Below are 8,647 nucleotides of genomic sequence, written 5' to 3' on the forward strand. Positions count from 1 at the left end.
AACGCCTCAAGAGAATGGAGTAGCTGAAAGAATGAATCGAACATTGAACGAGCGTGCTAGAAGCATGAGATTGCATGCAGGGCTGCCTAAAACCTTCTAGGCAGAAGCTATTAATACTGCTGCCTATTTGATAAACAGGGGACCCTCTATTCCTCTTGAATTCAGAATTCCTGAAGAAACTTGGAGCAATAAAAAGGTAAACCTTTCTTATTTGAAAGTGTTTGGATGTTTATCATATGTTCATATTAATGAATGTGATAGGAGCAAGCTTGATCCAAAGTCTAATAAATGTTTTTTCATTGGTTATGGTGATATCGAGTTTGGTTATCGTTTCTGGGATAATCAAAATCGGAAGATCATTCGTAGCAGAAATGTTATCTTCAATGAACAGGTTCTCTACAAAGATTGTGTTGGGAAGACATCAGGTGGTGATTCCAAGTTGGAAGAGACTGGTACAGTCGATTTGAGAGAATTTTCAGCTGAATATATACCGGTTGTCGAAAAAGAACAATGTGTTGTTGAAGATGAAATCGTTGAGAACGTGGCCCCAGAGGTAAATCAGCAAATACCGGTTATACAGTTGAGAAGATCATCAAGAAATCGAAAACCAGTTGAGAGGTGGTCTCCATCTCTAAACTATATCTTGTTGACAGATAGAGGTGAACCTGAATGCTATGAGAAAGCAATACAATCTGATGAATCGGTTAAGTGGGAGTCTGCGATGAAAGATGAGATGGACTCTTTGATGTTGAATCAGACTTGGGAGCTCACTGAGCTACCAAAGGGAAAGAAAACACTTCACAACAAATGGATCTTCAGGATTAAAGAAGAACATGATAAAACCATGAGGTACAAGGCAAGGATGGTTGTGAAAGGATTTCAACAGAAAGAAGGTATTGACTACAATGAAATCTTCTCTCCAGTAGTTAAATTGATGACAATTAGAACTATTTTGAGTTTGGTTGTGAAAGAAGAACTTCATCTTCAACAAATGGATGTCAAAACTTCTTTTCTTCATGGTGATCTAGATGAAGAAATTTATATGCGACAACCAGAAGGATTTGAAATCAAAGGAAAATATGAGATTGTGTGTAAGCTTCAGAAGAGTCTGTATGGTTTGAAACAGGCTCCAAGGCAATGGTACAAGAAGTTTGATAGCTTCATGAAAAGTAACAATTTTTTGAGGTGTGAAGCTGATCATTGCTGCTATATCAAGAGGTTTGATAAATCGTACATTATTCTTCTTCTCTACGTTGATGACATGTTGATTGCTGGAGCAAGCTTGTATGAGATTAACAAGCTTAAGAAAGAGTTGTCTGAAAAGTTTGCAATGAAAGATTTGGGTGCTGCAAAACAAATCCTTGGAATGAGAATTTTCAGGGATGAAGAAGTTCTCAAGCTTTCACAAGAAGAATATGTGAAGAAAGTTCTTAGCAGGTTCATCTTGTATGATGCAAAACCAGTTACTACCCCCTTAGCTAGTCACTTAAGACTATCTAAAGATCAGTCGCCTTCAACAAAGGAGGAGAAAAATTACATGGCCATTGTTCCGTATGCCTCTGCCATTGGTTGTATTATGTATGCCATGGTTTGCACAAGACCAGACATAGCACATTCAGTGGGAGTTGTTAGCAGATTCATGAGCAACCCGGGTAGACAACATTGGGAAACAGTAAAGTGGATACTACGATACTTAAGAGGAAGTACGGGTCTCGCTTTATGTTTTCGAAAGTCTAATATGGGTTTAGAAGGATATGTTGATGCTGACAATGGTGGTGATGTTGATAGTAGGAAGAGCACAATAGGGTACATTTATACTTTGGGAGGTACTGCAATCAGTTGGGTATCAAAATTGCAGAAGATTGTTGCTCTTTCTAGTTGTGAAGCAGAGTATATTGCTGTGACAGAAGCTGCTAAGGAGATGATGTGGTTAGAACCCTTTTTGCGAGAATTGGGTCAAGACTACGAGGGAAGTGTGTTGCGATGCGACAGTCAGAGTGCCATTCATTTGGCAAAGAATCCTGTTTATCATGGCAGGACGAAGCATATACAGGTTCGTTATCATTTCATCCGGTCAGCTTTAGAAGATGGAGTATTAGCTCTTGAGAAGATTCCCGGGAGTGAGAATCCAGCTGATATGTTGACGAAAGCTGTGACAAATGAGAAACTGAAGTTGTGTGCAACTTCAGTTGGTCTTCTTCGTTAAGACACCGAATGGAAAGCCACTACCGATCGAGAGATGATGAAGTTAGTCTCCAAGTGGGAGATTGTTGAGTTATGGAGCCTACACTTATAATAAATTCTACATTGTTAATTAGAGTTTATTGGGTTTTCTTTTTTTGGTTTTGGGCTTGGGCCTGACCAAAGTTATTTAGGTTTATTACCTGAATGTTTACCCTATAAATATGTGATTATTAAGGGTTTACATTAGTGGAGATAGAATTTTAGAGAGATAAAGTGTGAGGCAAAAATTCTGTATTCCTTCTTCTTCTTCATAGTGAATCTGGTGGTGGCTGAAGTGGATGTAGCTCAATTTTAGTGAACCACTATAAATCTGTGTGTTCTTGTGTTCTTCTTTCTTGTGTTTTTACAGATTGTTTTCAAACAGGTCGGATTTGGGAGATACAAATCCTAACAGAAAACTAACCCTCAAGGGAAGGCTTTTCAAAAAGAAATAAAATAAACCCACAAAAGCAAAGCCAAAACCGTAACTTGGGAAAGGACGTCTCATTCCCCTTTGTATAAGAGAATAGAGAGAACTAGATTCAAGGCTCCAAAAACTATATCTACAAAATTCCCTACAGGTCGAGGTGAAGTCATCGTTCATACTTACTCGAGAAGTTGTCCCAATGACTATCGTAAGAGTAGAACATTTCGTCCTCCCGATACCCTTAGGGACCAAAATAAAATAAAATAGAAAACACTCCCGTGTAGGTTGAGGTGTTGAAATTACCGTTATGCTCACTTGGGCGGCTATCCCAATGACTATCGCAAGAGAAAAACGTATCAATTTCACCAAATATACCCCGGAAGTCAAAAAAAGGAAGAAAAAATTTCCCCATCCGTAAAGTTGAAACTCTCTTTGTGATTATACCTAAAATAATCGAACATTCTAAGAATTGCGGCCCATGGCAATAGCAATCAAAAATATAACTGAACATGATTCTCATGGTCATATCCCCCGAAAGTTAATATCTTGGATAATCGTCTGCACGAGATCGAATTTATCATCCATATCTTAACATAGGAGAATAAGGAGCTCGGTATCTTTTAAAAACGAGAAATCCCTATCAACACAGGAATGCTTGTGTCCTAGCCCCGAACAAGTTTCGAATCCAAGTCACCCTATTACATGGGTAAGACCAGGATTTCTTCTGCTTTCAAACCTTGTCTGAGATAGAATCGGGAATACTTCATTCCCTAAGTAGCTTTTGTTACAGCTCGACGCCTTACAAAGTAATAAATTAATTAGTTGATGTGTCAACCGAGTTATGAAGAACACTTTCTAAACCCAAAGGGAAAAGTTTCTATTAAACCATTCCCTTAACTCCCCAAAGAGGCGACAATTTCACCCAGCTTTGAAGGACACTTTGCAAGGACAAAGGAAAAAACTCTATGGGAAAGTTCTCTGAGTGTTAAAATCCCCACGGAGTCAATGGTTAATCCAGCTGTGAAGGACACTTTGTCAGGTCCAAGAAAGATAAGCTTCCAATTAGGACAACTCCTCTCATGAACAATCCCTAGTGGAAGTAGGATGCTTCAATCAGCTGTGAAGTTCACTTCATACAAGAACACTCTAAAGCATTAGTTAATAGGAACAAAAGATTACTGTTATGATTCTTAAAGCCCTATTCCAATAGGCATCTATATAAGTTGTTATCATAACCTATCCCCAACAAATTGGCATCCACATATGGGTTATTGTTATAACTCATCCCTAGAAGGTATGGTGACCATAAGGGTTATTATTATAACATATTCCCTTCGGAGAAAATGCTTTCGCATATCCCCTACAAGAATAAACCATATCTCTTTATAGGTATCTATATCGGTCATTTCCATGACCACTCCCCACTAGAGTGATTGTGATCACTCATTTTATCTATAGGTTATTGTTATAACCTATATTCTTAGCACGATTATAATTATCCCCACAGAGCGACGATTTCTACAGTCCCCACAACAACGTGATTGTTATCTTCACCCAACATAATTGTTGTCACGTCACCTAAAAGGTCTTCCTTCATCCTCATCGTGGAATTTTCTGCATTACCCAGAAAAGTCCTATAATGAATGCTACAGTAAGTCCTATCATCTCCTACAGTAAGTCCTATCGTATTACATTCATCCTCGAGAGTCATTGTAATGAATGCTCTCTAGTAATTGATTCCATTTGTTGATGGACACAGTATAATTGTTTAATTATCCCTGAGAGTTATACCTCTATCCCCGTGGGATTTTATTCCCAAGAGAGCATTCCTTAGGAGAGTCCTACCTCTCGATAGGTAGTCTAAATGGCACAAGTAAGGAAGATCACGTAATCTCCCCAACCACGAGTCATTGTATTGACTCCCCACCAGCAACTGCTGCCATCCAGGTTTATCCTTCTACCTTACTATAGGTTAGGATACAAATTTTTATGATCAAACTTTGAACCCTCGTTTTCCAAAAACTAATATTGTTTTATTCAAACTTGGTTCGAGAGGGGCATTTTGTAAGCATGAAAATTTGACTTACCCTATTTTCAAAATAATATTATTATGTTTAATAATATTAAAATAGTATTTTGAATTTTTATATTCAAAATAACTTAAAAGAAGGAATTAAAACCTAATTAAGGATTAATTATTGTGATAATTAAACCTTAATTAAGGAAACTTTCCAAAATTCCAAAAATAATTTGAGGATAAAATATTTGTATATATTTTATCCTAATTAGACTAAGGAAGGGTTAAAAATATTTAATTATGATTTAATTATGATTTATGTTTAATTCATGACTTAAACCAATTAAATAAAATACCCCAAAATTCCCAAAAACTCTCAAAAAAATAAAATATGATCATAAATGTTATTTTGATTCTAGAAATATGTTTTGTGAAATTTCAGGTGAAAAAATGGATTTAAAAGAAATTAAAAACCGATTTTTAATAACCTTTTAAATTACAATATATTTTTAATATTTTAAATTATATGTGATGTCTTATTCGGAAATCATCATAATCCATTTAGCGACTCTATGCAACAACAACGTTTGCTGAAATAGATAATGGATTGGATGAAGCCGGGATACCAACTTGATAGGGTGGACTTGCATATAATGTCTCAGTCTTTTGGTGACCAAGGAAAAGAAGTCATGCCAGTAGCATTCGGCCCTAGACCCCTTCCTGGTAAATATCCTATTTTCTACATGAGACATAGGGAGATGACATTGTAGGGAGTAAAGTCATGGGTGGAAAAGGAATCCTGACCTTGCCTAAATATAGGACATATATCGATTCCACTTAACTCAATCTCTGGGTTAGTGGAGTGAGTTGAACCGATAATGATTGTGGTATATTTCTCACCTTTTATGGTGACGAGTTTGTCGTTATCCATGAAACAGATTTTCTGATGTAGGGTGGAGGCAAGAGCCTTGGCCTGATGCAAGATTAAGTTGTATGACAGTCGCATGTTGATTACGTAGAATTCTACCTCAAAAGGTGTATCAACTATATAGATCGTTGTTTAGAAGCTACCCATAATCTCTCAACAGGTCTGAGGGAAGAACTTTATTAGAAAAAAATGTCGAGTTTTAAGAGAGTCTTCAAAGGAAATATGTTCAAATTTGAACCATTGTCGATCATAGTCATAGGAATGAATTTATCAACCATTTTTAAAGAAATATAAAGAGCCTTAACATGAGGTTTATTGGGAGCAGACAGGTCATTGTACACGAAACATATCATGTTGATCTATGGAGCTTTTGAGATGATACCAACCAACTCTTCTGGAGTCGTGTTTGATGGTATACTAGTCTAGCTTAGTTCATTCAGAACATCCTACATGTGTTCGTTATAATACATCAAGATTTCTTAGATGGAAATGTTAGCATTTCTCTTCTTAAGCTGAGCAAAAAGACCATCGCCAGGGTTTAGAGCTCTAAGCTAGTTTTCCCTTCTTGGATCATTAGATGGTCCAAGAAGATTAACCGTAGGGGTTGATTTCATGAAATTGGGTTAGAATTCGGCTCCACTCCAGGTTACTGAGACTTTTCTTTGCACTACTTTTGGAGCGCTCAAAGTAGGATTGTCAATAATCCACCAATTTCGAGTCACTACTGGCAGAGGTGGAGCTCGTCGATCCTCCTTTTTAGGCCATGGGTTGACCATATTAACCTCTAGAGGGTTAAATGGTTCGTCCGCGGAAATTGGGTTGACTTGATGATCGGGCAACAGATTGCTTGCGATTTCGGGTTTAGGAATGATCTTTTGATCAATTAGGTATTGACACTGATGCTTAAGGGCACTATAGTTATCAGTAGAGTGACCCTTCATTTGATGATATGCACACCATGTCCCTTTAAACTTTTCCATCAACTCTACACCCTCTTGAGGAGTTAAGGGTTTAATGTGGTTCCTCTCCTAAAAGAGGGTAAGAGCTTGACTCAGGGTTATGCCCGGATCGTAAAAAGTTCTAGGAGGTTTTGGGAACCTTGGTATTGGTGGCTTAGATGTCGTTGAGACATTTGTTTTAGCCAACATTGGTTTCTAAGTAGCCACGACTTGGTGGATCTCGGTTGTATCCTTCCTCTGAGGTTGAGGATGAGAAACATATGCCTTCACGTTTTTACCCTCTTTTCTTTCTTTATCAAAGGCTTTGTCGAGGTTATTACCCGTTTTGAGAAGTTTCTTCATGTTTTGGAACGTTTTGACAGTGAATCCAACAGAATATCGGTCGTTAACATTATCCAGAATAATGTTGAAATGTCTTTGCTTTCTAGGCAGAGAATGAATCTCTTCAGCAACAACATTCTACCTTTCGATGAAGACCGCAAATTTCTCGTTTTTGCCTTGTTTCACATTCTTGATGTTCTTTTTATGTCATTTTAAGCTGAGAAACATGCTAAAAGGTTCTATGAAGGCTGATGCGAGTTTCTCGAAAGTTTGAAGATAAACTATCTTCTTTTGGTGATACCAACGCAGAGTCGCACCATCTAAATACTGGGAAATATATGGAGGACGGTTGGTTCTCCTAGATATAAAGGTGTCATAGCCATGGTGTATATCTAGAGGAAAGCATCAAGGTTAGTCTTGCCTACATACATTGACAGAGAAGGTATCTTTATCCCAAAAGGGTTCATTGCACGTTCGATAATTTTTATGAAAATTTTCCAATCATGGTGCTCATCCAAACTGCCTTTGGTCAATTGATTGAGCTGATATTGGGACTTGTCCTGGTTAGAATTCAATTGAGCCAATTGGACCTCGTACTCCGTAGGAAGAATGATCATAGGGTTTTTCCCTTCTTATGTGTTAGGATTATCAACAACTTTTGGTTCAGTCATTGTCGACCTATTATCATCTTCAGGAGGCTCTTCATAAAGAGAGGCTTCTTCCATGTTACGACGAGTTTGAAGATTAATCCTGATTATAGTAGAAATAGGTATAGATTGTGGCGGCTTTCGTGACGAGAATGGTTTTTCCAGTACAGAAATAGCAGGCTTAGTCATCAAGCTCGTTAATATCGTAAATTGTTCAGTTACTTGCTGAAGAGTAGCTTTCATCTCAACAAAATCAGTAGGGGATAATGTATCCTTATCATTCTTTGGAGTTCATTCGACCATGGCATAGTGCACAAAACGTCCAGTTCTTAAGTCTCTTTTTCGTGGGGCCATACTTGTTCCAAAGTGACTGGAACACAGTTAAGAATAGAGAGGTGAAACTTTTACAGATGTAGAAATACAAATGTAAAATATGAGACATGAATTTAAGAGAACAAGAATCTTATTCTTGATTTGATTAGATAAACAAACATAGAGTTGTATAAAAACATACTCGCAACATTTGTTACAGAGAGACTCTCTTATTGTCAAAAGAGTCTAAATGGGGAAAAGTCCCAAATGAAAGTGAAAACTTCCTAAGTCCAGACATACTCTGGTTCGATATGAGCATTCTCCTCTACTTCATCTTGGTGAGCTCTCCCATACTGGTTGGAGATAAGATCCATGTATTTTCTTCGTCTTGTCATGATATTGAGTGCAAAAGCATCATGCCATTGTCCAGGGTATTCTACATGGAAGACTTCGGGTTATAGCCTATCGGTTCCAATAGCAGGTTCGATATGGCTATGGCCAAATTATTTGAACAGTTTATGGGTATGGTAGTGGGTTATCTATTCTAAACCCATGAGAAAAACTAGATGCTTTTCGTGCATCGTGAAGGTCATCTTTTTGATGGGGTACTAAGGAAGAATGTCCCAAGTTTCGTTATCATCTTGTATCAGGATTTCGTGTAGAGCTTCCCTCATCCTTTGGTATTGAACGAAAAGAGATAAAATGCTACTAGATAGAAATGGTGATAGACGCTTAATCTTATCAAGTAGTCATAAGTAGAGGATTAGGGAGAGCCACTCTTACTCATGGTGGGAGATCGATAGGAGTTGTTCA

Source organism: Impatiens glandulifera, unplaced genomic scaffold, assembly GCF_907164915.1.
Source record: "Impatiens glandulifera unplaced genomic scaffold, dImpGla2.1, whole genome shotgun sequence".
Lineage (NCBI taxonomy): Eukaryota > Viridiplantae > Streptophyta > Magnoliopsida > Ericales > Balsaminaceae > Impatiens > Impatiens glandulifera.